The sequence below is a fragment of the Marmota flaviventris genome, chromosome 12 (assembly GCF_047511675.1).
Source record: "Marmota flaviventris isolate mMarFla1 chromosome 12, mMarFla1.hap1, whole genome shotgun sequence".
Classification (NCBI taxonomy): domain Eukaryota; kingdom Metazoa; phylum Chordata; class Mammalia; order Rodentia; family Sciuridae; genus Marmota; species Marmota flaviventris.
Window position 1 is genome coordinate 26833240 of NC_092509.1, and position 22026 is coordinate 26855265.

The following is a 22026-nucleotide window of genomic DNA, read 5'->3' on the forward strand; positions in this document are numbered from 1 at the left end:
AGCAATTGCCCAGTGCAGTGGTACATGCCTGTAATCCCAGGGGCTTGGGCAGCTGAGGCAGGAGGGTTGCAAGGTCAAAGCCAGCCTCAGCAATTTAGTGAGGCCCTAAACAACTTAGGAAGACCCAGTCTCCAAATAAAAAACAAAAAGGGCTGTGGATGTGCCTTAGTGGTTAAGCATCCCTGGGTTCAATCCCTGGTATGTATAAATAAATAAATAAACAAATAAATAAATAAATAAATAAAAGGCAAGTTAAACAAATAAACAAAAACCTTGACATTTCCCCTCTAGGACTGAAGGGATTGGGTGGAGGCTGGAACAACAGCCCTACAAGAAGGCGAGTGAGGAGTTCCCAGGGGCAGAGAGGTTAGCAGGGGCTCCTTAGGACAGGGATGGCTACATTTTAAATTGTTGCCCATTCTCTACTGTCCCAAGCCATCAGGAAGAGGTCCTGGGCTGATGGAGGCACTTCAGGAGATGGAGGAAGTGGGCCACTACCCAGAGCTTTTGGCTGCTCAGGAACTGAGGCTGGAGGACAAAGGGCATCCCTGCCCCAGGAAGCATCTGAAAAGCAGGCTGCACAGCGTGCCCCAACTGAGAAGACCCCAAGGATTCTAGGGGAGAATGACTCTTGGAATAAGTGGAGACTGTGTGCTTTTCCTACAGTGGAGAGCAAATAAGGTCTCAGGTGGCTTTAGAGGTTGGTAATGGAATGGTGTCACCCTTCCCCCCAAATGAGTGGAGCACTTGGGGACATCCAGGAGAGACAATTGCCTTGCAGGTGTTCACTGATTAAAGGAAGTGGCCACTGGGGTCGAGTGGAAGCCTCTCATGTGTGCCCAGGCTGATCTTAAATATTGGGTCAACCACTTCCTGGGTATCCTGGGAGCTGAGAGAGGGTGGAAGCTCCTAGCAACGGCTGCACCACGTGCCTTCTCCTAATAATGTCTAATAACAGAGCACAAAGCCCCAGGTCACATTCACATTCTGGCTCCAAATCGCCAGCCCCTGCCTCCTCCGCAAGCTTGTTACAGTAACAAAGCCACGGAGAGTGTCAAAGCACCAGCCTGGCTGCTGCCAACCCTGCAGCTTGCAAAGATTCTGTTCCCAGAGTGGTCCTGAGGCTCTGTTGTCCTGTGGTGCTAGGGAGAGCTGTCCTCACCTCCTCACGGGGCTGTCCCTGGAGCAGGACTGACTATGGTGGGTGCTGCTGCACATGCCTGGAAAAAAAACGTGTGAGCCATTCTTCAGCCCCAACATCAAAAGGACCAAGTTTTTGTACCTCCTGGTGGAGCAAGTGATACCAGGCAGCTCTCCTCCCATGGCTGGCCCTGCACAGGCTTCTCAACCAGGCCACAGAAAAGAGGCAGATGTCACCTGAGCCAGGCCTCCTGGGAGGCTCTGACCACAGAATTTTTAGAGCTCTTCTCCCTGCTGAGAGCCGTGGACATCCAAGCTCAGCATGGTTGGTTGAGGTCACATTCTCTGGGTTCCCGGGAAACTTTTGTTGGCTTTTTTATTTCAATGATTTAAAATGAGCCAAAGGCCAGGTTCCTATCCTACTTTCTCAGGAAGGCTGCCCTTGTCCACAGCAATGGATTCACCCTGTTATCACATCTATTCCCTGTGTCCACACAAGGCAGGCTGGGAGAATCTCAGGAAGACAGTTACCTGCCATCTCAAACATCCCCTGACCAGGGCAGGCCACACTGACTTGTGGAAACAGGGCAGAGAAATTTTAGGGTCAGACCCTCAAGGTATCACAGGAGCAGATTTGAGGGGCACCCAGCACCTGGTTCACCCCAACCCAGCCCGATTGGAAAGAATCTTTCCTTATGTTGGATAATCTGTTGGTTTTAGTTTCCCTAAACAGCCAAGCTATATTCTTCTGCATCAAATCAAATAAAACCCATAGGTCTTGTTGAGAACAGGGACAGACTGAGAACAGAGACACAGAGACTCACAGGCCCTACTAGATGTCCTTCCTATTAGCAGCAAAGCAGACAGCAGTCACCAGATGACCCTGGTGGGCGCTTCCTCCTCCAATGATATTTGAAATCATATTTTATGTATTGGTAAAAAAGATGAATATGTTATCTCTGACAACATTTTCTTCCATCTAAAAGTTGGAGTATTTTCCCTTCTGATCTTAAAAGAAATGAATATGAAAACGATACCAGGAGTCCCTCCAAATATTATGGCTTTGTGCCTTTTGGCTACTCAGCCCTGGCAGACAGTTGCTGGCCTCAGCGAGCTGACAGTCTGGCTTAGAGTTGATGTCATGATCTCATGAGAGCATCCTTGGGAGCTTTCAGAAACTCCGTTGCCCAAGTGTCACTCAAACATTGACAGAGAACCTCGGGGGACAGGACACAGATATCAGTAATTTTTTAAAGCTGCCAAGGTGATCCAAATGTGTGGTCAAGGTCGAGGATCCACGGTTCTCACTCCCAGGGGTCCAATGGAATTACCCAAGGAGCTTTCTAAAAAAAGACTTGGGGATAAAATGTCTGTAGAATCCAGAAGAATATAAATACCAGTAGAATTCCACATGTAGTTCTGCGTTGTATTTAAAAGGATTACATTCAGGAAATAATAAAAATAAATAAATTTAAAAGGCTTGAGAAGGGAGCTATGTATCAATATTTTTAAAATATATATATAGATATATATATATTTTAGTTGTAGTTGGACACAAAACCTTTATTTAATTAATTTATTTTTTAAGAGAGAGAATTTTTTAATCTTTATTTTTTATTTTTTCAGTGGACACAACATCTTTATTTTATTTTTATGTGGTGCTGAGGATCGAACCCAGCACCTCACACATGCTAGGCGAGTGCTCTACCACAACCCCAGCCCCTGTGTACCAGTACTTTTAAAGCCTTCAGTGATCCTAAGGTCTGTGTGCAGAAAGCCATGGTCAATCCCTGGCAAGGCCTGAGCCTGGGGCCTCTGTCTCTAGGGTTTCTTGGAGTTTCTGGTAGGCCTGCCTCTGGGGCTGCTGAAGGTTGAAGATGGCCGAGTAGTGGGAGGGGACAAGAGGGAGAGCTAGTGATTATGACATAAATATCCTTGGACAACTTAAAAACAGGCAAGCTTCAAAGGGACATGTTTTTCTGTGTTTCTGTTCCAACTTCTGACTGTGGGAATGGAGGATGTGGCATCTGTAGGCAGTGCTCTGCAAGTGACAGTGTGACACAGGACACAGAGGCAACAGGAAGGGCTGCATCCAAGAGGACTAAAGGCCTTGTGAGAGAACAGGGGTGGGGACACTGGAAAGTGTGAGAGGATAGGGACCCTGGGGTTCCACCCACACAAGGCTCTTGGCCAACAGGGGCTTCAGGTCCTACCTGCCAGGCTGGCTGAGCCACCTCCATCAGGTGGGAACTTCCAGGGATCCAGGTTCTGGCTTCTGGGGAAGGGCCCCAGAGGAGATGGAGGCTCTGACTCTGACAGGAAGACCCGGCAGGCTGGCATGGGGAAGCATTCAGGGCCAGATGGACAAGAAGAGATGACTGCAGGCAATGTACACCATTACAACCCACGTGGGAGCCAACAGTAGGGTCTCAGTTTGTGCCAGGAGGAGCTAGGAGGAGGCCTGGTTCAAAAATGCACTCGGGGTGATCTTGGGCACATTTCACCTCTCTGAGCCAGGATCCTTGACCACCCCTGGGATTACCCTGAGCATTAAATGATTATTCTTAATTCTAAAGTAAATATAACCTACTGGAATATAAATGTCCCCACCAGAACATAATCCCCTTGAGAGCAAGGGTGTTGTCTCTCTCTTTCTAAATTATGCTGAAGTATCTAAAACATAAAGTACGCCATCTTGGCCATTTCTAAGTAAGTAGTTCAGGCCCATTAAGGACATTCACACCGCCATACAACCATCACCATCTCCATCCCTTTTTAAAATTTTTTTAATTGTAGATGGACACAATACTTTTATTTTACTTACTTATTTTTATGTGGTGCTGGGGATTGAACCCAGTGCCTCACACATGCTAGGCAAGCGCTCTACCACTGAGCCACAACCCCAGCCCCTCCAGAATTCTTTTCATCTTGTAAATCTAAAATTCTGACTCCATTAAACAATGACTCCCCTATGTCCTTTTTCTCCAACCCCTGGCTGCCGCCACTATGTGGATCTGACTACTCTAGGGACCTCCTATAAGTAGTCTCATGTGATATTTGCATTTTTGTGACTTGTTTGTTTTACTGATCCTAATATCCTCAAGCTCCCCTTCATATTATAGCAAGCTTTGAAATTTCCTTCCTTTTTAAGACCGAATAATAGCCTGCCATGTTGATCCACAGGACTTTGTCTCTTTTGCCCACTGCTGTATCACAGCACCTGGGACCGGGTGGGCACCCAGGAGGCGTTCAAGCACATGCTGTAAGAATTATTTCAATAAAATAACCCATCCGAAGTGCTACTTTCAGGAACATAGGAAACACAGCAGCTGTCCTCATTCTTAGCTCATCCACAATGACGTGATTCTCACACAGACAGCAAGTCCTAGTATTGGCAGGAAGTGGGCGCATTTCCTCATGTGCACACACAGCTGGACAGAGGCCACCAGTCAGAATTCTGGTGCTTTTGAGCTGATACCTGGAAGCCCTGCTAGCTTCTGCCTGAGGAGCTGCTTCCTGGAGCTGGGAAGGGCCTCTCATCCTGGTGGCTTTCTGGAGACCTGCTGTGGAAGAGGTCCTCCCTCACCCTTGGTCTACTTGGGGACCCCTGCTTTCTTCAGAGGTCAGTTCCCTTCCAAAAGGCTAAGCACAGCATACAGTGCAGCGGCAGTGCATCATAAGCAACAGTAAGAGGAAGGGTGGACACACAGCAGTGACCCCATGTCACTCTTCCTACACCTGCAGAAGGTCTGAGGGTTAAATGAGTCATTGGTCACTACAAGGAGCAAGAAGCCACTTCTAATTCCTCTCTGATTAAGATTAAGAGTAAGTAAGATTAAGCCCCAGATTGAGAGTCTGTGTCCTACATTTCTTTCTTGTCATATTCCTGGCACAGAGCCAGGCCCCTAGATGGCACTGACACTGGCAAGCCTCGGTCCGGCACTCACTGAGAAGCACTGCAGGCCAGGGAGAGCCTGTCTAGAACGTCAGCCACAGGAGTGCATGGGAAGGAGGTGGTTTTTTTTTTTCATGGAAAACTCTGGAACCTTTCACCCTCCGCTGGAGCTTTGTGGCTGTTTTGATGGGGACTGTTCTATCTTCTGCTGTCAGATTGGCACAACTCAGCACAGCAGCCTTTTGACACCAAGTAATAATTGTCAGAAGAGGGTTGGGGCTTCACCCACTGAGGAAACACAGCACACCCCTTCAGAGGAAATAGGTCCTGCCCATTAGTGGGTCAGGGAACCTTCCTCGGCTGGCATTTGCGTTTTTGCTGCCTCATCAAGAAATCTGGTGGTGACACCCCCTCTGCAGTCACCTTGATGGAAGGGGGTGATATGCCCAGCCCTCCTGCAGAGTGGTGTCTGGCAGATGGTTTTAAGCAATTAAATGCTAATAATAAAAGGCAATTCACAGTTCTTTGTCTTAATTTTGTCTTAATTCAAAAAGAAACAATCACAGAAATTTTGGAGATTAGAGCAAATCACAAAGGTGAAATAAATAATTTACAATTTCATCCCTGACAGCTGCTGGCCTTATGAGGGGAAATCCTCCAATCTTTGTCAGCACACAGGCATGCGCGTACAAATACGTGTATGTACACATACATGTATGCAGTGATGTTTGTATGAGAAAATACTTTGGTTTCTATCAGAAGCCAATCACCAGCAAAAGAAAAGATGCTAAGAGGTCATGGGCATTTTAATATTTAAAAGTGTTTGAATGTTTATTTTTTAGGCAATTCTCATATTTTTACCAGCATTTTCTGAACTATGATCTACAAAACAAAGTTCAGTTAAAAACAGGGAGATGCTGCAGACTGTATATGGGTGCACGGTGCAAGTCCAGCAGCAAGGGACAGTGAAGAGTGTTTACCCGGCATCAGTGACCAGGGACTGTGTCTCTTCACACCAACACGAATGGGTGCTGATCCCAGTGTTCAGGGAATCACGGTTCTCGCCACCCCCTTACACCAGCATAGGGCTCTTTCCAGTTTTCCCAGGCCTGAAGAGAAGCCAATCCAATGTCACTAGGGGAACTTTGAGAGCAAGAAGGAGAGGGAAAGTGTCTCACTGTCACCCGATAAGGGAAGAAATGAGAAAGGGGCAGTGACAGGCAGTGGGAAAGGGCTTTTTTTTTTTTTTTTTTTTTTTTTTTTTTTTAATATAAGACTTTGTTTTTGTAGGAGGAGTACCAGGGATTGAACTGTTGAACTCAACTCTGCTACCAAGCCATATGCCCAGCCCTATTTTGTATTTTACTTAGAGACAGGGTTTCACAGGGTTTCTTAGCACCTCACTTTTGGTAAGGCTGGCTTATGAACTCAACCATCCTCCTGCCTCAGCCTCCCAAACCTGCTTTTGTTCTTTTTATAAAACGAGGATTATACTGTACTGATTCCTTTTGTAAATTGTTTTTCTCACCTAATAGATAATGAAGATTTGTTTAAACCATTAAACTAACTTCTTTTTAAAAAACAGCTTTGTGGAAGTATAATTGATTTTTAACCCATGCTTGTGTTTGATGGGCAGAATCTGATGAGTTTGGATATACACATACTCCTGTGACATCATCAACTAGGTGTGACGTCACAATTAAGGTGGCAGATGAATCCATCTTCTCCAATGTTTCCTTTTGCCACTTTATGGGTTCATTTTTAAAAATTTGCTTTTATTTTATTTTTTTGTCAAAAGAACACTTAATGTGAGATCTGCTCCCAGAACAAAACTTTTACTACACATTACTACCATATCGCCAACCATTTGCACATATTGCATAGCAGATTCTAGAAAATTTTTCTTCTGCATAACTGAAACTTTATGCCAATTAAGCAATCACCCATTTTCTCCCTCCTCTCAGCCCCTGGAAATCACCATTCTATTTTCTGCTTCTATGCATTTATTTAGATACTTCACATAAGCGGAATAATACAGTATTTGTCCTTGACTAGCTGATTTCACCTAGCAAAATGTCCTTTAGGTTCATCCAAGTCATCAAAAATAGTTGGATTGCCTTCCTTTTTAAGATAATATTCCATTGTATGTAAATATGCATTTTCTTTATCCTTTCATCTTTTGATGCACATTTGGGTCGATTCTGTATTTTGGTTATTATAAATAATGCTGCAATGAACCTATGTTCAACCCATGTTGCAGACATATCTTTCAAGATAGTGATTTTATTTTCTTTGGATATATATATCCAGGAGTGGAATTGCTGGATCATATGGCAGTTTTATTTTTAATTTTTTCAGTAACCTCCAAACTGTTTTCCATAGGGGCTGCACCATTTTACAATTCCACTGAGAGTGGAATTTATCCACGTCCTCACCCACACTTGTTAAAGTGTGTATAAAAAATATATCTCACATTCAAACATAGTATTGGAAATCCTAAGCAGAGACATTGGTAAAGAAAAAGGAATCAAGTCATCCAAATTATAATGAAAGTATTTATAAGGCCCTTGCTTAGCATCTGGACAGCCATCTTAAGGGACAGCTGCCTTTTTAAGGAGAAAGTTTCACTCTCCTGCCCAAGGGCCTTTCTGAGAAAGGCTCACCATTCCCTCATGCCAACCTAACCCCTAACCACCAAATTAAGACCCGCCCAGCTCTGATTCCTGAGCCTGCCCTATAAAAGTCCAGGAACCCAAGCCTGTTTTGCCCCTTTCTCTACTATAGATGGCCTTTATTTGTCAGCTCTGACAAATAAATTCTCACGTGTATCTCTGCCTGGTCTCTGTCCTTCATTCCTCACTTTCCCTTCAGTATTAGAATTGTATTTGTTTGCAGATACAATTAATTTAAAAAAACATAAAAACTGCACCAAAACCCTGCTAGAATGGATTTTTAAAAATCAGTTAATTTTCAGAATATAAGATCAACATACAAAAGTTTATGTATCTATAAACTAATAATAAACTGTCCAAAAAGGAAAAAAAAACTGTCTAATTATGAAAAAAAACATTCATAATAGCATCAAAAAGAATAAAATGTGTAAGACTTAATATCACTAAAATGTCCACAACACTGAAAGCAATCTACAGATGCAATGCAATCCCCATAAAAACCCCAATGGCACTTTTTAGAGAAACAGGAAAAAAAAATCATAAAATTCATATGAAGCCCAAAAATGACCCAGAATAGCCAAAGCAATCTTGAAAGAAGAATGAAGATGGTGGCATCACACTTCCTGATTTCAAAATACATGACAAACCTACAGTCATCAAAACAACATGGTACCAGGATAAAAACAGACACAGAAACCAATGGAACAGAGTAGAGAGCCCTGAAATGAACCCATATCTGTTGGTCAACTGATCTTGGACATGGTGCTAGAAAACACAATAGGGAAAGGACAGTCTCTTTAACAACCAATCTTGCGAAAACTGAATATCCACATGCAAAGAAATTAAGCTGGACTCATAATAATATAAATCAACATTGGGTTGATGATTTAAACATAAGACCTGAAACTATAAAACTCCTAAAAGAAAATCTAGGGGGAAAGACTCTTGACTTTTGTCTTGACAATTAAATATGACAATTTTTAAGTATGGACAACTGTTATATTTGGATCTAAAAATGTCCCCCAAAGAGCTCATGGGTTAGATATTGTAGCAATTTTTAGAGGTGAAAAGGCTGGATTATGGAATCTATAACCTCATTAGTGGATTGATCCATTTGATGGATTAATAGTTTGAATGGACTACCGGGTGGTAACTGTAGGCAGGTGGGGTGTGGCTGGAGGAAGTAGGTCAATGGGGGCGTGATCTTGGACTCTATCTTCTCCTGAAACCCTCCTCTTGTCCCTCCTTCCTGGCTGCTAGGAGCTGAGCAGCTTTCCTCACCACACCCATCTGCTATGATGTTTTGCCTTGTCTCAGGCCCAGAGCAATGGAGTTGGCCAGCCATGGAACCTCTGAGATTGTGAGCCAAAATAAACTTTTCCTTCTCTAAATTGTTCTTGTCAGGTATTTTGGTCACAGTCATGAAAAGCTGACTAACACAGACAACAAAAGCTAAACTAGACCAGTGGGACTGTATTGAACTATAAATCTTTTGCACAGCAAAGAAAATAACAATGAAAATGAACCTATGGAATGAGAGAACATATTCACAAACCACTTATCTCATAAGGAGTTGATATAGAGAATATATAAGAAACTCCTTCAATTCAATAAAAAATAAATAACTCAATTTTAAGATGAGTGTATTAGGGTTCTCTAGAAAAATATAATCAATAGGAAGTATGATTATAAAAAGGGGATTTATTATATGGCTTACAGGACCAGAAGCTAGATAGTCCACAATGGCTGTCTGCAAGCTGGAGAGCTGGAGGAACCAGTACCTGCATAGTTCAAGAGACTGAAGCCTCAGAACAAGAAGGATCCAGGGTGCTACCCCAGTCTGAGACGGAAGGCTTCTGGAAACTCCGTGGAGAATCACTAGCAGAGTCTGCTTTGGAAAAGTGAAGGAATGAGAGTCTGATATTTTCAGGCAATCACAACAGCAACCAAGAACCTGTTCAAGAAGAATTGATCTTGCACCTACTGCTGCTTCCTTGTTCTTCCAACTTGTATTCTATCCAAGCCTCCAATCTATTGGATGGTGCTACCCATGCTTGGAGAGGGTCTCTACTTCAGTTCACTATCCCACATGCCAATCATTCCTAGACACACCCTCATTGACACACCCAGAAGCCTCTTAATCTTTGACATCTCTTAATCAATCAAGTTAGCGATTCAAATTAACCATTACAATGGGCAAATGACTTGAATAAAAATTTCTCCAAAGAGGGCACACAAATGACCACTGAGAAGGTGTTCAACAACACTAATTATCAAGGAAATGCAAATTAGGAGTTTCCTAAAACATAATATTTAATTACTTCATATTATTCTATCTTGTAGATAAACATCACAATTTTTTTTTTTTTTTTTGTCCAGGACTTCCATGATCTATTTATTGTCTGTCTGCTCCAAAGTTGCCCTTCAGAATTTGCTCTGTGGTAACGGAATGGTTTCTCCGAGCATTGCTCCTGCACAGTGAATGCATTGTTAAGTCAGTAGAGGGCGTGAGAGGGCCCTACAAGAGGTGGCCTTTCGGGGGCCCTTATTCCATTGTGCTGGGTTTTGCTCTTTTTTGCTCCTGTGGCATTGCTACTCAGTGGTGTTTGCACATGACTGGGGATGAAGTGGGGGATATCCAGTGGTACTCTGCCCTAGCACCCAAGTGGCTTCAGTTCCTTGGGTCTGCTCCATGACCAGCTTGCTGCAGTTACCCCAATGCAACACTTGCTGTGCTCCAGACCTCAGGCCAGCAGCAGTACCCTGACCTCTTTTTGCATTCACCATAAGGCCCTGCTTTTCTGTATCCTGGAGGGCTTTTTCTGCTGCTCAATGACATGAACCAGTTCTAGCCAAAGGTACCCAGTAGGTGTCTCTGCCATCTAGCAACTTACAAGTGCAGTGAGAGGTAACCCCCTTTCCAAGTTTGTCCTTCCTTGGATACTGTACCTTAGCTCTGGGGTATCCGTTAGAGGACTCTTTCCATCTTTATAATTACTCTCTTATTAGTGCTTAATAATTTTTTATACTTACTTTCCCTTGTTCAAATTATTATATGATTCCTGTCTCCTGATTGGACCCACACTGAAATATCCAGAGAGAATAGTGTTTTGGGCATTATCTTTGAAGTGTTTAAATTTGCGATTGAATAGAAGGAAAAGATAGCACGAGATATGTACTTATTCAAACTCCCAATACTTAGGTCACCAAGTAATCTTTATTAAATATCTGCTTGAGAATTAACTCATTTAATCATTTCAGCCCCATGGGCAGACACTACTGTGGTCTCTATATGACAGACCAAAACTACTATGGTCTCTATATGAGCAGCTGAGGTTCAAAGAGGATCAGTAAGTGTTCAAGGCCTCACAGTAGATAAAGAGGAGGGTTCCCACCTGGGCCATGCATCTCTTCCTGCTGCCTCATTAAGGTGGGACAAATATTTATTCTCCCAAATCATTTCCAAACATGATCACCCCCTAATTGTTGTCAGAGACTGTGGAATTCCATTTTGAAACAGTTGTAGAGAAAGAAAAAGAGATGATTCAGAGTACAGAAGATGAAGGTCACAGAATTTAGAAATAAGGGAATTAGCAGAGCTGAGAATACTGAATCTGGAAAGTTCTGTGTGACACACTTGTTGATTCTACTCCCAGAAAGAGGATGTCCCTGGAGCAATACAGAGAGATTGTCCAAGTCTGTGGAGGACAGACTTCACAGACTATCCTGTTATTTGGGGCAGTCCTGGTTTTATATATTCCACTCTTTTTAATATAAATCATAACGTAAATAACCCAATATAATTTAATTCTTAAGCTTTTGTGTGTCTTTGCATAAATATCTTTGCAGATCAGGAACACTAATGTCCTGATCCTGGATTCAGGAGATACCATCTATTGTGTCCTGGAGGGAATCAGTTTTTCTTCAACAAGGTATGTGGTAGCAAAGAAGGGCTCTGCCCTTTTCCATTAGGAGAAAGTGAGATTGGGCCTGGAGGAAGGAGAGAGAGAAACAACTGCTGGAAATCATGCAGGAATGGTGGAAAGCATTCATCCTGGAGAGTCAAGACCAGAACTGAGAGCACAGCCTCCCTGACCCAGCACCCAAGGTATTTCATTGCCCAGGACATCTGCAAGCCCTTCTGAGCGGAAGGCAGGGACTTGGACATCCTCTGCTGACACCAGTCATATTGCATACTGCCCTCGGGCCTCATTTTAACTTGGCTACCTCTGTAATGACCCTTTCTCTCTCCAAATAGTCACATTCCAAGGCACTGGGTTAGGACTTCAGCACATAAATGTGGGGATAACACACAATCCCTAATGAGGCAGCAGTGGCTCATCATCACTCTTCACAAACACAGTGACTGAGGGGCTATGAGGGTGCAGGGGCTGAAGATAGCACTCCTTCCAATTCAAAATGGCTGAATAGGGTGCTCTCTTCAATTCAATTCCCTGGGTTATTCACGTTCTGATTTATATTTAAAAGAGTGGAATATATATTGGGATGTTAGTGTGTTTGCAGATAGGGCTTTTAGGAGGTGAAGTCAAATGAGGTCATATAGGTGGGCTTCTAATCCAATAGTACTGGTGGTCTTGTAAGAAGAAAGATCTGTGTGTGTGTGTGTGTGTGTGTGTGTGTGTGTGTGTGTGTACCAGAGGGAAGCTGTTTGTTTGAAAGCTAGGGAGAAGGTCCTCACTGGGAACTGAATTGGCAGGCACCTTGATCTTGAACATCCAACCTCCACAAGTGTGAGAAATAAACGTCTGTTGGTAAGCCACCCAGTCTGTAGCATTTAACTGCGGTAAAATGTGGCAGTCTGAGCAGACAAGAAAGTGGGTTGCTGCTCTTGATGGCCCTCTAACTGAAAGAATTTAATATCCAGCAAAAGAGACTTGCTGACTTAACTAAAGGGTGGGGCTGGAAACTTCAGAGAGAGAAGGGGAGGGGAGAGAAAGGTCCCTGGGGAGGCACATTTTGCACACTGGAAAAGGGGCCCTGGGGGAACCTTGGGAAAGGCTCACACCTTCTCTGAGCTCTGCGTGGATTTATAATTGGCTGTGAGGAAGCTCATTCTGCCGTGACGGGTCGAGCCAGTGTGCCTTCCCACCTGCCATGGGGTGTCAAGCAGAATCGCACACCCTGGCCTGGGTGCAAAATGATGTTGCCAGAGAAAGTCCACAGGTCTCTACTCCTCCCTCTGCCTGGACCTGGGGGGCAGGGAAGCAGCAACCTAGAGCAGAAATCGACTCCCCAGATTTTTGGATCATGCATTCTATTATGTGAAAATGCCCAGAAATCCGTACTTTATGTATATATCTGTTTATAATTAATTCATAAACTTAAAGTACATTTATATCTGTTTATGTATTTAGTGTATATATTTAATGTATACTCACTATTGGGACAATTATAGAGTGCATGTAATAAAACAAATACCCAAAAGTAATGCTTAGAGGATAAGATGAAAATCAATGCAAAGAAAGGTCTGATGTCGTCTTGCTCCATTCCAGAGAGCCATCGTCTCCCTTGAGATGCATGCTCCCCAATGATTTCCAAAGACACACTGATCCTCCAGCAGACTCCCTGTTCATCAAGTGACTTAGCACACTCCTGGGTGTTCCTATGATTCCATAATTGGCCAGCTCTTCACCTCCTCTTAAGAGACTCTGTTGGACACCTGTGCTGGGGACACCTGGGATTAGCAGACTGGCAAGAACGTTCTCTAAATCACAGTCTTGGGCAGAGTCTCCTAATATAGAAAAGAGCCATCTTAATACCTGCCCCATAGATTTTGTGAAGAGTAAATGAGAATGCATGTAAATCCCTTAGTGTGAGGAGGATGTCTAATAGGTGGCAGGTTGTCTATTATAACAGCTACCTGCCAGTCCCAGTGGAGCTGGGGCTCTTGTTTAGAATGGTCACCTTGAAGAAAGACAGGACTCTAATCAATGTTCTTACCTGATCTGAGTTGATGAGCTACCTGATTTTTGGAACTGATAACTAAATTTCTGGATAAGAGAGTAACTAATTGTTTTCATAAGAGAATTCCTTACTTATCTTTCATTATTTCTTCTCCTACTCCTTCTTCTTTTATTTTTTCTGTACTGGGGACTGAACCCAGGGGCCCTCTACCACTGAGATATCCCTAGACCTTTTTATTTTTTATTTTGAGACAGAACAGGATCTTGCTGAGTTTCCCAGGCTGGCCTCAAACTTGTGATCCTCCTGCCTCAGCCTCCATTTATGTGGAATCATAAGTAGGCAGTCTCTTTATTCCTTCTTACTCTGTCTTCACACAGTCAGGAATGCAGAAAAGATGGAATGATCCCAACTCAATCCTTGGGGATCAGAAGGGCAATAAGGGTACAGACCTAGTGTTCCTGATTACTTTGCGCAGCAGAACTGCCCTGAATCTGGCCCGCCTCTGGACAATCCTGTCTAGCACCTGTCCTACCACTGAAAAATAAGTTGAGTTAGGGGTGAATGAGGCAGAGTAGATAACTAGACAACACCGGACAGTGGGGAGCTTCACTTGGGCTGCATGGGGAAGACAAACACCATTCAGAAATGCTGGTCATTGGGCTGGATGTAGCACCTGACTGTACCCTGTGGACAGTGAGAATGTGATCTCTTGTGTGAGAAGAAAGGTGTGTCTGGAGACCTGAGTGGCCAGGGGGACCAATGAGCCAGAGGCTGCAAATTATCACACAGGATCTGTCCTCTTATCTTATCTCCTCTTATCCCTTTTAGTGGGACCTCCCTCCACCAAGTTCCTGCTAGACCCAAGTCTAGACTCCCTTGCAGTTTGTATGACTTTGTGCTAAGTGCTTACCTGTGGGATAAAGCGGAAGAGATGGCGCAGCTTCCATACTTTGTTTTGCTCTCAATGGACACCTCTTGTCCTCTCCTTCCTCCCCGTGGACAGGAGCCTGATCATGATGGCACAACCAGAGAAGGACCACAACCTGGAGGCCACAGCACAAAAGAAGAAAAGGACCCTGGGTTCCTGTTCATCTCTGGATTGTCACATGAGCAACAAGCAAAATCCTGTCTTGTTTGAGCCACTGTATTGTGGGGTCTCTTTGCTGCAGCAGCTCATGGACAAATCACTGGAGGCTCAGTGTGGACAAGTCCAAGAGAAGAGTGTCAGGGTACCAGTCTTGCAGGATTCCCCCACACTTTTGTGAATCTTATTTCCAGGAGTTCAATGAGGTCCTCATAGTGAATAGCAGAGAAAAACTCCCTATGCTTGTGTTTCTGCAGAAGGAGGGAAAATAAACCATTTTGAAGTATACCAGTCTTCTGTTTCCTTAACCAGCCAGGTCTGCCTTCAGGAGAAATGAGTTACCTTGAGCCTCACCTGCTGGGGTTTTATCAGAAGCCAGCCTCCCCCAGAGGAGGGGAAATAACCTGACTCTGGTCCACTGAGTCATCCTGTCCCACCTGAGTGGGAAAACACTGAGAAGCACTTGTGAAGTTCCCAGCCCAGGATGCTGGGCTTTCAAACAGACTGAAACCTAATCACAATCCTGTTAATACTTACCCTCCCATCACACCTCACCACCACATCAGCAAGGGCCCATTGCAGCAGTTCTTTGTACCCAGTATGTCACATCTGTCCATCAATAAAACATTATAAAACACCTGAAAGATGAAAACAAAAAGAAAAAGCAAGCAAACAAACAAACCAATGTAAAAACAAACCACACCCACAAAAGCATAGTTAGAAAACAACAGAACAAGCATCATGACAAGACCCAGATATGGCAAGAGTGGTGGGATTAAAAACAACCAACATGGAAGCATAGTTAGAAAACAACAGAACAAGCATCATGACAAGACCCAGATATGGCAAGAATGGTGGGATTAAAAACAACCAACAGATGGGCAGTGAAGGCAGAGATGTGGAAATTCAAAGAGACCACCAAAAAGGAATGCCATGCCCCGAGAAGTCATCCTTCAATAGAGAAGTGGAAATAAAGACTTTATCAGACAAAAATTGAGGGGATTTGTCGCCAGTAGATGTGCCTCGCAAAAAACAATGTTAAAAGAAGCTTTTCAGGGCTGAGGTTGTGGTTCAGCAGTAGAGCGCTTGCCTAGCACGACTGAGGCCCTGGGTTTGATCCTTAGCACCACATAAAAATAAATAAATAAAATAAAGGGATTGTGTTCGCAAAAAAAAAAAAAAAAAAAAAAAAAAAACTGGTGCTGCAATAACTATTTAAAAAAATTGCTACCCTAAAACAAATAAATGTACCTCTTAAAAAAATAGAAGAAGAAGCAGCTTTTCAGAGAAAAGGAAAATGACATAGTTCAGAAATTAAATCTATATAAAAAAGGATGAAATTATGATATTTGCTAGTAAATGGATGGATCTGGAGACTCGCATGCTAAGTGAAATAAGCCAATCCTAAGAAAAGAGAGGCTGAATGTTCTCTCTGATATGTGAATGCTAACCCACAATAGGGGTGGGGCGGGGAAATAGAAGTACTTTGTATTAGACAAAGGGGAATGAAGTGAAGGGAGGGGGATGGGAATAGGAAAGACAACAGAATGATCTGGACATAACTCTCCTATGTTCATATATGAATACACAACCAGTGAAACTCCACACCATGTACAACCACAAGAATGGGATCCTAATTAGAATAAGTTATACTCCATGTATGTATAATATGTCAAAATACACTCTACTGTCATGTATACCTAAAAAAGAATGAATGAAAAATTGAGGTACAGATAATTAAAATAAATATAAAAAAGAAAGTAAGAACATCAGAGGAGAAATAAGTGAGATCAAAATAACTTATTTTGTATTCTTACTTGATCTAACATTAATAGTGTATTCAAAACAAGACCAACAATGTACTCAATTATGTATGCTATGCAGATATAGATGTAAACGTTGATGCACACACATACATACACACTCATGTGTAAGTGAAATGCCAGTAACCATATAAAGGACAGAGAGAGGAATCAGGATTATTCTGTTGTTATAAGGTACTCACACAACTCAAAAAGTATAGAGTTATTTGAAAGTGGATGTGGAGTAGTTGTAAATGCATACTGCAAGTTCTAGAGCAACTACTAAAAAAAGTGGGGGGGGGGACACAACTGATATGCTAAGAGAGGGGAGAAATGGAATCATATAAAATGTACCATTAAAATCCCAAAGGCAGGGGCTGGGATGTTGGCTCAGTGGTAAAGTGCTTGCCTAGCACATGTGAGGTACTGGGTTCGATCCTCAGTACCACATAAAAATAAATGTGTAAAATAAAGGAATTGTGTCCATCTTGAACTAAAAATATATTCTTAAAGAAATTCCAAAGGCAGAAAAAAAGTGGAAGAAAAAGAATAGGAACAAAGACAACAAAAAGAAAACAGTAACAAATATGGTAGCTATTAATCCAATCATATCTGTAATCACTTTGAATGTCAATAGTCTAAGTTTACCAATTAAAATACAAAGATTGTCAGAGTGGCTCGAAAAACTAGACCTAGCTATAAGTTATCTATAAGAATCCCACTTTGTAGACATATGATTGAAAGTAAATAGATAGGGAAAGATATACCACCTTCATATCATTTAAAAGAATGCTGGAGTAGCTTCCAGACAGAGCCAACTTCAGAGCAAAGAAAGTTATCAGGGATAGAGCAGGACGTTACATAATGATAGAGGGGTTTGTTTTCCAAGAAGATATAGCCATCCTAATATGTTGGCATCTAACAACTAAGTATCAAAGTACATAAGACAAAACCCAATGTAACTGCAAGGAAAAATACACGAACTTACTATTATAGTTGGAGACTTCAACACCCCTCCTTCGGAAATGGACAGATCCAGGAGGCATAAAATCAATAAGGACAAAGTTGAACTGAACACCACCATCTGTCACCCAGATATAGTGGACAATATAATGGACGTCTATAAATTACTTCATCCAACAACAGCAAAATACACATTTGTCTCACGTTTACTTGGAACATTCACCAAGATAGATCATATTCTGGGCCATAAAAATACACCTTCATAAATTTAAAAGGATAGAAATCATGCAATGTGTGCTTTCAGACCACAATGAAATTAAACTGAAAATCAATACCAGAAAGACAGCTGAAAGATTACAAAATATTGGGAGATTAAACAAAACACCTCTAAGTAACCTATAGGTCAAAGAAGAAATCTCAAGAGAAATTAAAATATATTTTGAGCTACATGAAAATATAACTTATCAAAATTTGTAGAATACACATCATTGTAGATTTGTTTAAACCCAAATAATGTTCAACATCAAAAGTGAACCTTGATGTAAACTATGGACTTAAAACAAATGCACCCCTCTGGTGGGAAATGTTGATGGTGGGGAGGGTAGGCATGCAGGGGAAGGGGTATATGGGAAATCTCAATGCTTTCCTCTCAGTTTTGCTATGAACCTCAAACTGCTCTTTAAAAAAATAATCCATTTTTTAAAATGAAGATTTTTTTTTTAAAGATAGATCTTTTTGAGGCTTTTTATTCTGGAAGATTTCAAACATATTCAAAAGCACAATGATAGTCCCTGTAACCTTATTCAATCATTTCAATTTGTAGCTAATCTTGTTTTGTCCATATAATCCCTCCCATTTCTACCCCAGTTTTTTTGATACAAGTTCATTTCATCTGTGAATGCTTTAATATGTATCCCTAAAAGATAAACTTTTTAAAAAATGTAATAATAACATTTTATACTTTAAAAATTAACATTAATTCATAGAACAATGTTACAGACAGAGGCCCACATCCTAGTATAGGTGTATTTAAAAGTAATAAACCAAGCAAACAAATTCTTAAGTAGAGTATACTCCATCCTGCATAGATTTCATATTGATGGGGAAGGTCAATTCTCAATTTAGAATCCTTGACTCGTTGGAGTTTCACATTGAAACTTGGCAGCCTGGGCACCTCAGGAAGAAGAGCCCAGTGATGATGACTGCCTGTGACCTAGAAGTAAGCGTGGGGCCATTTGGGCAGGGAATTCAACTGTTCCAGGAGGTAGACTGGAAGGATTTGGCTCCACCTCACTGGGCCCTCTGGATTCCAGTCTCTTAGGAAAGGGCAGAGAGGGGGATGGGCCAGAGCGGGGTCTGCTCTTAGCGGATCCACAAGGTGGCCCTGACAGAGAAATCTATCTTCTCCCCACCCCTTGTGCCCCTGCAGATTTGGGGTTATCATTCTATTTTATAAATAAATATTTTATAAATGCGCACGCGCGCTCGCGCGCGCGAGCGCGCGCACACGCACACACACACACACACACACACACACACACACACTTATATGTAGACTGGGAATGGGAGGAAGGGGCCGGGAAGCATCATCACACAACCATGCCTGGAGGCTGACAAACAGCGCCTCGGTTCTCGGTTCCGCAGCTTGCTCTAGCCCGGTGGCCCCCACTTTATGTGCATCTTCCTCAGCTCCATCCCCCACTGGCTCTCCTGGGAGCGGGGAGCGGTGCTTCAGGGTCCTACAATTGCCAGCTTTCCTATAAAGTAACTTGGGAGCGGGGCTCAGCCTCTTCCGATCAATGATGAGAAGGAGCAAATCGAAGGCTGCGTCGAGGAGGAGGAGAAGGAGGAAATTCAAAAAACAAAATTCAGAATTCCGAATCCAGGCCGAGCTGCAAATCAGCTTCTGCACCTTTTCTATCGTGAAGAAAGAGCTGCGCTGCCACCCATCACCCAGAGGAAAGCTGGTTCCCGTGGACCCTGCTATATGCGCAGTGGACACTAGGTGGCGCAGTGCCTGGGGGACAGCAGCCCTCCAGCCTCAGATGCTGGGAAATGCTATGAGCTGGTCAACGGTTCTTTTTTTCTGTTTTAATATAAATACATATGCATATTTATTATTTTAAAGTAACCTTAGGTTTTGTTTAATGAGAACAATGTGGTACCAACTTACCAAACACTCTACCCCTATAAACAGCTACTAACTACCTTGGACTGAAATAAAGACATTTTTAGTGCTAGAAATATTGGGGTCAACGTCCACCCTGTAATAGGTCTCTTCTCCACTAGCCTGACATGCAAAAAGTCCTCCTTAACTAATAATTAACAGAGAAAACAGAAAGCCCCAGAGCACAGGCTCTGCATCCTCACCCTTTGGTTTTTGTTTCTTTGCATAATTAAAAAAAAAAAAAAAATCTGCCTAAAAGCCCAGCAGCCGGCTGCCACCACCTCCTCCTGAAGCCATCCAATCAGGAATAAAGTTCACCTCGGTTACCCTGGGCAACCAGCACTTGTCCCTGGGCTCTCTGAGGCCTTCTTACAAACACACGTGTCTCTGCCACTGGAAGGATGTTCTTTGTTAAAGGAGGTCGCTGCTCCTCATACCTTCAACTCCCCCCTGAAAGCTGAGGCCCACCTGCTCTATTCTTCCCAGATATGCTAACGTTTGGAAGGCAACAGCTGGTAAATATGCAGTATTAGCAATTGCCTCCAAGGTGGCAAGCCAAGGTCAAACCACAGGGTTGCTCAGCGGGATGTTGATAACGTGGCTGTAGCAGCAATTCTGTTTACATAAGAGAGCCAGTGGGAAAAGCCTGTTTGCTCTAAAGATGATATCAGAAATGAATTCCAATCTAAAATATTTTACATGGAGATGTGATTCTTAAAAGTAAGTTCAGGCAAGCCACACTGGTTGCCGGCACGACATCCATTCTCCTTTTTTCCTTTTTTGCACCCTGGCTGCATGCCTGGCACCAGATAATGAGTCATGACAATCCTCCTCCTCACTTTCCCAAATTTTCCTCCAACAGCCATGGCTGCATAACCCGCTTCTGACCAATGAGAGCTCAAGGAAACTTATTCTGCTTTTCTTTTTAAAGAGATGGACATGGCTAATTCCACCCCCTGGCTCCTTTCTCTCTGCCTTTAATATAGACATGATATCCAGAGCTGTAGTATCTATTTTGCAACCATGAGGCAAAGAAAGAATTTGGAAAGTACCTTAGTATGTTTGGGCTGTTAAGAAGAATACCATAAAACAGAAATCAGTTCCCACAGTTCCAGAGGTTGAGAAGTCCAAAATCTTAACATGGCAGAAGGGGAGAAGGAGCTCTATATGGACTTTCTTATGAAGGCTCTCATCTCATTCATAAGGGCTGTACCCCATGACCTCATCATCTCTCAATGTCCTACCTCCTTACACTATCAACGTCGGGGGTTGGTTTCAACATAGGAATTTTGTAGAGACACACATGTACCATCTACTGGAGTAAGCATCACCCACGACAGATGGCAAATAGCAACCTCTAAGCATCTGGTTATGTTAGAAAAATCAACCCATTTGTGTCCCAGCCATTTACATACCAGTTATTTGCAGTTTAACACAACCCTAAATGACCTGCCACTTGTGACCTGCTTTCCAAGGAAGGCAGGTAAAGTGAAAGAAGAATTTTCATCCAGTTCAACTATCCCTCACCTGGACAGGGCAAATCCATAGACAACCAGGTGGGGAGAGGAGATAGTGAGATTTCCCCCATTTGGCCAGAGACTCTTGTCACTGATGGGTTAAATGGGGGAAAGAAAGAAAGAAAGGAAGAAAGAAAGAAAGAGGGAGTGGGGAGGGAGGGAGGGAGGGAGGAAGAGAGAGAGAGAGAGAGAGAGAGAGAGAGAGAGAGAGAGAGAGGCCTTTAGATGTCATGTAAAAGAAAATTCCAGAACGAGGCAACCTGTACCTTGGGAGGGAGCTGAAAATGCATCCCCACCATCATCCTTACCAGGCGATGGAAGCTCCACCCAGCGCCCCTCCTCATCAGCCTGGGAGAGCTGTGGGCCAGAAGGTGCTGTGTAGAAGCAGAAGCCATTGGAATGGGGCCTGAGTGGGCAATTTTGAAGAAATCTTCAATATCATCTGTTCCCAGTGGCTTCTTCAGCACTAATTTCAGAGTCTTTAAGCAGGGGGAGGAAATGACCTGGAATTTACATGGCATAATCATACACAGATATTAGGTTCTGATGATAATAACTGCAGCGAGGGGTGGGCTGGCTCTCTGGTTAATCCCACTTAATTGGCTGCTTTTCAACGGAAGCTGATGGTGTCTCCTGCCCCAGGAAGTGCCAGCTGCAGGTCTCCCTTTGCCCATCCCCAGGACTCTCACTGGGGCCCCATCCATGCTGTAGCAGGGGTACATCTGGGTACACGGTCACTGGCACTGACAGGGCCAGATTCTAGTGGGCAGGATCACAGCTGTAATGGTGTGACATTTCCTCTTTCTCAGTGCCCTGGGGACAAGACACGTCCAGCACTCCCAGGACCCCTCCCTTCTCTTC

General features: G+C 43.1%; 1 long non-coding RNA gene across 1 annotated transcript in view; it reads right to left on the reverse strand.

Moving 5' to 3' along the window:
- Nucleotides 1-15388, reverse strand: part of LOC114100228 (uncharacterized) — a 31948-nt gene extending 16560 nt beyond the window's left edge. Inside the window, exon 1 of the long non-coding RNA XR_004618710.2 lies at nt 14543-15388. This is a non-coding gene — a long non-coding RNA (uncharacterized lncRNA). The remainder of the gene's footprint in view (nt 1-14542) is intronic.
- Between the last annotated feature and the right edge of the window lie 6638 nt (nt 15389-22026).